Here is a 7,500-nt window from a genome sequence, read left to right as displayed (position 1 = left end):
GAGGCGATGCGGGCGCGTGTCGCCGAAACAAAACTAAAGGATGTTGGCGGTACTGTTGCGCATTCAAATGCCACAATACGTAGAAATGAGGGAGGACGTATCCGTCTATGCTTTTCCTTCTAAAACATGTGTATAGGAACGGATGCGCCATTTCATCCCGGCAGTCAGGCGAGCACAGTATGTTCTGCTCTTGCTCTCCTGTCTAGTGGCGTCGGGCTGGTTTATAAACCGAACTGCGCGTGTCTGCTAGATTTATTCGATAGTGAGGGCCACCAGTGGAAATAGGGGCCTACGAGCAGAATTTAATCCGTGTTTTGTCGTAAATAGAACATACATATTATGCAGCATGCGGCATATGTAACAATATTTGCATCTGACCACCACCAAGCTCCTTCTGATGTCACCGCGTGCAGTGAATATGATAGGATAGGCAGGTAGTCTACATTATTTGCAAACAGTTAAGCAGAAGGAAAGCTGTCTGTCTACGAGATGCGTACGGGGGGCACGTTCGCCGACGCCGCGGAACTGTTATGAGAAATACGCACACGATGGATGCCTCCGTTGAACTTCACTTGGGCTACAGACAGAGTTGTCACGAACAGAGCAGCGGACTACTCGAAGCTTAGCTTTCTGGAGTCAGCCGATGCGGTAAAGCTTGTTTGTGCATTGGCTGCCGCGGCGAAGTGACATCGCAATTTATGCCTCGCTAGAAAAGGGTCAGATGTCTTGGATTTTTACTCGCCGTTTAATTCGCTTAACGTACTGTGTTAGTTTTTTCGCTCGCTTGTGTCTGCTTAGAATAAATGTGTTTGATCAACATCGACAATTGCTGGCGTTTTACGTGCCAAACAGGGTACGATTATGAGGCACGCCGTAGTGTGGGAATCAGGATTAATTTTGACCGCTTCGGGTTGTTTAATGTGCACATGAATCTCAGTACGCGGGTGTTCATTTTATTTCAACCCCATCGAAATGTGGCCACCGTGGCCGGGAATCTATCCCGCGCCCTCGAGCATAACAGCGCGACACCATACATGCTATGCTAGCACGGTGGTTTGCTTGATCAACGTCCGCGTGCATACATACCGCGGGCTGGGCATACATACCACGGCAGAAAAAAACATTGACGCAGCTGTCTCTTGCCTCTTACATTTTTTTTACTGCAGTAGCGGGCAGCTGGTATCGACGTAGCCCGTACTTATCAATGGAGGCTTGTTAGCCTGCACTAGCTTGACACAAATTCCAGTACACAACCACAAAATGGTGACGACGGAGTCGTCCTATGGAGTCGCCACCACGGCACAGCACTGTCTTTTCGACGCCGTATGCACAGACGTAGCCTGCTTTGCAGGGCTTCTCTCCGTTTTCCAGTGCTTTCCTGAGAAATTAGCCTTCAGACAAAGTTGTTTTTTTTTTTAAACCATAGAGCCGTATTACTGGCGCAATGGCTGCTCGAGCTGTTCGCGCCAAAATAAAGCACGAGAACGGCGCACGCGCGTGCGCTCACCGCGGTACAGTGCGGCCGGTCGTCTGAGCGCGAGCGGCATGGCCTCCGAGATTAGCCGGCGGCGCGGAGGCCAAGCGAGCGGCTGAGTTATGTCGCGACTCCCCGCCAGGCGCCATTTTTCGGCGCGCCACCTATCCAGCGCTGGTCTCCCATAGCTAGGATACGCGGGGCCATCTGGAACGCGTTTCCTCGCCTTATAGGAATTCTTTGTCTCTCCTCCGTTCGCGATACATGACCCGCGAACGATGTAGGCTTGCGTTTCTGACTGAGACGAACTTCCTCAATTCCGCAACGTGTTACATTGGCATGCTATTGGTTTAGTATATATAATTCGGCTAGCCTAGCTTGCGTACTATGCAAAAGGGGCAAATAAATGCCATTTTGTTGCTTTGGCCTATGTATGATGTACTGTGCAAGTACTCATTCACTCACTAACTCATTCACTCTATTCATTCATTTATTTTTCTTCACAGCAATTTCGAGTGTATAGTGCGAAATTGTCCGAGGAGGAAAGCCGTTACGTTACGGCTTCAGGAGATATATTCAATCCCGTAGTAACGGTAGCGAACCATCGAATAGCCCCGGTGCAGTGGCATTAGCGACTCGACTCAGTGAGTACTCGATTTGTTATCCGCACATGTCCTTGCATCCACAGATCTCCTGCTTTAATTAAGCAGTAATAATTAGTAAATGTGTGTGAAACGTAGTAAGTGACTTGTAAAGGCAGCACTTACCAAGTCTGCGGTAGTAAATAGCTGGTAAGATGTATACAGTAATAACGGGTGCTAAAGTTAGGAGCAGCACCCATTACATACCTCTTTAACGTTTTTATTATTATTATTATTATTATTATTATTATTATTATTATTATTATTATTATTATTATTATTATTATTATTATTATTATTATTATTATTATTATTATTATTATTGTTTCATATTGCTTCATTCGATATGTCTCCCATTTCCTGCCGGCGACTTCAAACAAGATTCCAGTCATATTCTTCATTCTAGATAGAAGTTGACGAGGACACGCTACAAAACGCCTGAATGACCCTTCGATGTGGCCCCTCGGATGCCTCTTCAAGCCATTTCGTGGGGAGCTGCGCAATGGCATGCTTCATCCCTCTGAGCTAGTGCCTGTAATCGAAAGTGCCGTGTAACGTAGACATATTCTACCAAAATGCTCGGGGTCTGCGTACCAAGACACTCGAGTTTTCTCTAATGTTCTTTCGTCTTCTTTTCCTATTATCGCTATTTCTGAAACCTGGCTCGGCACTGAAATTCCCTCATCGGACTTTTTTCCCCCGACCTACACCACCTTCCGCCGTGACCGAGATTTCAGTGAAACCAAACAGAAAGGCGGTGGCGTGCTGAGTTGCCATTGACAATTCACTGAAATCCGTTAGACGGAAAGACCTAGAAACTATCGAAGAATCGATCTGGCTAGAAATCAACCTTGAGCGCCGTGAAAAATTGTTGATTGGATGCTTCTATTTACCCGCCCAGCATTTCCCCTGCCTCGTTTCACGATGTCATGTCTTCTATTGAACTTGTGATATCTTCTCATAGTGGGCACAGAATTATTGTTCTTGGGGATTTCAATGCACCTGGAATTGACTGGAGCACGCTTACCTTTTCTCATTACAATCATTTCACAGAGAAAAAGTGCAGCCTGCTCTTGGACTTTCTGGCGTTTAATTCCCTAGTGCAACATAATTCAGTCGTCAATTCCAGTGGCAACGTCTTAGACCTGTGTGTGTCAAACGATCAACCCTTGAAGTTTCCCGCTCCAACATCTCTCTTGTACGTCCGGACAAATTCCACCCACCACTTAACGTAAGATTATCTGCATCAGCCGAAACAACGAGCTACAGCAGTTACGTAAACAAATCTCCAAGATTTGCGTTCAAGCGAGGTGATTACACGGGCCTCTATCATCACTTGTCCACCGTTGAGTGGTCACAGGTTACTGACAAACCTAATGTTGATGACCAGGTTGATCGGTTTACGGAGCTTGTACTGAGCAGCATGCTTAATTTTATTCCTCAAGTATACACCTAAACAACGTAAATACCCCCACTGGTTCTCATCTGAACTTATCAGTGCACTGAAGCATAAAGATCATGCACACAGGAAATCTAAATGTTCTCCATCCAGCGAGTGGAAGGAAGAGTTCAGCTTTTTTCGAACTCTCTCTAAACGCCTATATAAACAGGATCATAGTTCGTACATTGAATTCTTAGAAAAAGCGCCTCTGACAGGCCGGCTGAGTTTTGGAAGTATGTACGTAAACGGTCTAGCAAAAGCGGAGAGTCCTTCAGACTACTAGACTCAAATGGGGTAGAAGTGCGTGCCGTCGCTGACTGTTTTGCCACACATTTCTCATCCGTTTATAAGGCCTCAGACTCCAGCACTGATATCAGACAACAGCCCAAGGCAGTTAGCTCATCCAGTGCTTTGTCGCTGGATGAAAATCTTATCAGCGAATGCATTAAGCGCTTAAAACCATCCTTATCATGTGGCCCAGATGGCATCCCCTCCGCCATACTAAAAGCATATGGTAGTATATTTGTCCCAGTACTGACTACGATATTTAATAACTGCCTGGACACTTCCACATTTCCTAGCATGTGGAAAACTGCTCGTGTTTTCCCAGTATTTAAGTCGGGATCTAAGACAGATGTTTCTAATTATCGCCCGATTTCTCTACTATGTGCCACATCAAAGATCTTCGAACTGGCTCTTCACAAAATATTGTCTTTTAGTGTGAAAAACTCATTGATTCCAAATCAACATGGTTTTCTTGCTGGCCGCTCAACTACCACAAATCTTGCTAGTTTCATGACGCAGATCTCCACACCTCTTTCTCAGAGAGGACAGGTTGACGCAATCTACTGTGACCTGAGCAAGGCTTTTGACGTAGTCAGCCACACACTGATTATGGTTAAACTTGCGCACTTTGATGTTGACTTGTCGATTGTGAATCTCTTGCACAGCTATCTGCTCAATAGATCTTGTTATGTTGCCGTGAATGGCCAAACCTCTTCTTTGTATAAAGTGACTAGTGGGGTCCCTCAAGGGTCGGTATTAGGCCCACTCCTATTTTTAATTTACGTTAATGATGTTTCTTTTGCCATCCGTAATTCTTCTTTCCTCTTGTATGCCGATGACATCAAGATATTTCAGGAAATTCATTCAGTTAACGACTGTCGCTTGCTGCAGTCAGATTTGTGTTCTTTTTCCGAATGGTGCAACGGCAATAACCTTTCTCTAAATACCTCAAAGACAAAATTCATGTCTATCACTCGCAAAACATCTAGAGTGTCATTTCAATACTTTGTCAATTCTGTGCCGTTATGCAAGGTTTATGAAATCAGTGATCTTGGTGTTATTGTTGACAGCGCGTTAAACTTTTCTTCTCACGTTAAGCGTGCTGCTATGCGGGGCCTTCGTTCTCTCGGATGTGTTTGCAGAATATCTCGAGAATTCAGGTCTCCCATGGCCCTACACAAATTGTACACGGCAATATGTCTTCCGCAACTTGAGTATGCGTCCGTGATATGGAATGGCATTGCTCAATCCAGCGGTAACACCTTTGAACGAGTCCAGAAAAAATTCCTCAGCATATATAACCATCGCTTTGCTAAAAATGACTCTGGATCTCGTTCAAGTACTGCTGAATCATTATCACTGCCATCACTTCACTGCCGACGAAATCGTTCTGATCTCTTATTTCTCTACAAGCTAGTCCACGGTATCATATCCTGCCCTGTACTTCTCAATTGTGTAATTTTCGAATTCCGCGTAAGTTAACCAGAGAGAACAGACCGTTTCATGTACCCGCCTGCTTCTTCCAACACTCTACCGTTCACAGAATACAAAGTCTTTATAATAATAATTTTCTTGAATCTTGACGTTTTTCATAGTCCACAATCATTGGTTTTTATCCGAGCTTTGCACTGTTTTGACATAGTATGGCACAATGTACAAAGTCTTCCCTTCTCCGTCTTTCCGCATAGTTGTATATGTGCAATCTAATTTTAGTCCCCTTCAATATTTATCATATTGTCTTATTTACTCCTCCCCTTTTGTGTTCATTTCTCTTTGTCTACGTGTTTTTGCTCTTTTATTTCTGAAGACTGTCTGTATTGTATTGTTTATTTTTATTGATTTTTTTTTTGCGTGTGCCTGCACAAAGACCTCACGGTGTTCCTGGGCACGTTAAATAAATGATTGATTGATTGATTGATTGATTGATTGATTGATTGAATTGATTGATTGATTGATTGATTGATTGATTGATTGATTGATTGATTGATTGATTGATTGATTATTATTATTATTAAACCATCCTTTTCAGCTGGCCCAGACGGCATCCCCTCTGCCATACTAAAAGCATATGGCAGTATACTTGTCCCAGTATTGACTACCATATTAATAAGTGTCTGCATGCTTCAACGTTTCCTAGCATGTGGAAAACTGCTCCGTGTTTCCCAGTGTTTAAGTCTGGCTGAAAAGTGGACGTCTCGAACTACCGCCCTATTTCCCTTCTTTGTGCCGCATCCAAAATCTTTGAGCTTGCTCTTCACAAAATATTGTATTTTGATGTAAAAAATTCATTGATTGTGAATCAGCATGGGTTTCTCGCTGGCCGCTCAACTGTCACTAATCTTGCCAGTTTCATGATGCAAGTCTCCACGCCTATTTCGCAGAGAGGACAGGTTGACGCTATTTACTGTGACCTTAGCAAAGCTTTTGATGTTGTCAGCCATTCGCTGCTTGTGGATAAACTTGCACACTTTGATGTTGATTCTTCAATTGTGAATCTCCTCCATAGCTATCTTCTTGATAGATTATGTTTCGTTGCCGGTAATGGCCAAACGTCCTCTTGTATAAAGCTACTAGTGGGGTTCCTCAAGGGTCGGTACTGGGCCCACTCCTCTTTTTAATTTATGTTAATGATGTTTCTTCTGTCCATTCGGAATTCTTCTTCCTTTTGTGTGCCGATGACATAAAGATATTTAAGGAAATTCATTCAGTTATCGATTGTCGCTTGCTGCATCTGATTTGTGTTCTTTTCTGAATGGTGCAAGAGGACATACCTCTCCCTAATATTTCAAAAACCAAGGTATGAGTTTCACTCGAAAACATCTAGTGTGCCATTTTTATATTCTGTCAATCTGTGTCGTTTGTAGGTAGTGAGATCAATGATCTAGGTGTTTCTTTTTGATAGCACCTTAACTTTTCTGCTCACGCTAAGCGTTTCTTGCGGGGTCTTCGCACCCTAGGCGGTGTTTGCAGAATGTCTGCCGTTCCCTGTGCCCTTCCGAAAATTGCAGGGGCGTAGCCAGAAATTTTTTTCGGGGGGTTCAACCATCTTTATGTATGTTCGTGCGTGCGTTTGTGGTGGTGCGCGCCTATATACGCAAGCAAAATTGAAAAATTTCGGGGGGTTTGAACCCCCAACCCCCCCCTTGGCTACGCCCCTGGAAAATTGTACACCGCGCTATGTCTTCCTCAACTAGAGTATCATCTGTATGGATGGCTTCCTATTTCCGCAGCAACGCCATTGAGCGAGTCCAGAAAAAATTCCTAAGCAATTTACAACCATCGTTTCGCTAGAAACTCTGAATCTCGTTCTAACGCTACGGATTATTATCATGCCATCTTTGCTGCCGACGAAATCGCGCTGACTTTTATTTTCTTACACTTGTGCATGGTATCATATCCTGCCCTGTACTGCTCAACTGCTTAATTTCCGAATTCACTAAGCTGACCAAGAGTTAGACCTTTTCATGTAACCCCTGCCTCTGTGACATTCGACCATGGCAGAACAAAGTCTTTACAATGCTTATTTTTGGAGCTCGATGTTTTTCACAGCTCCCAGTCGTTGTTCTGCTCCGAGCTTTGGCACTGTACTTACATACCTTGTACACTGTTCAGTTTTTTTTTGCTGCCTGCGCATAGGTTTATAGTGCAGTTTTATAACG

At 43.9% G+C, this 7,500-nt stretch overlaps 1 protein-coding gene across 1 annotated transcript in view; it reads right to left on the bottom strand.

Moving 5' to 3' along the window:
* LOC119404460 (aminopeptidase NAALADL1) overlaps positions 1-7,500 on the bottom strand; it is a 74,128-nt gene that overhangs the window by 44,219 nt on the left and 22,409 nt on the right. The window lies entirely within an intron of this gene.

This window comes from Rhipicephalus sanguineus, chromosome 1, assembly GCF_013339695.2.
Source record: "Rhipicephalus sanguineus isolate Rsan-2018 chromosome 1, BIME_Rsan_1.4, whole genome shotgun sequence".
In the NCBI taxonomy this organism is placed as follows: Eukaryota; Metazoa; Arthropoda; class Arachnida; order Ixodida; family Ixodidae; genus Rhipicephalus; species Rhipicephalus sanguineus.
This window is presented reverse-complemented; position numbering and strand designations above follow the sequence as displayed.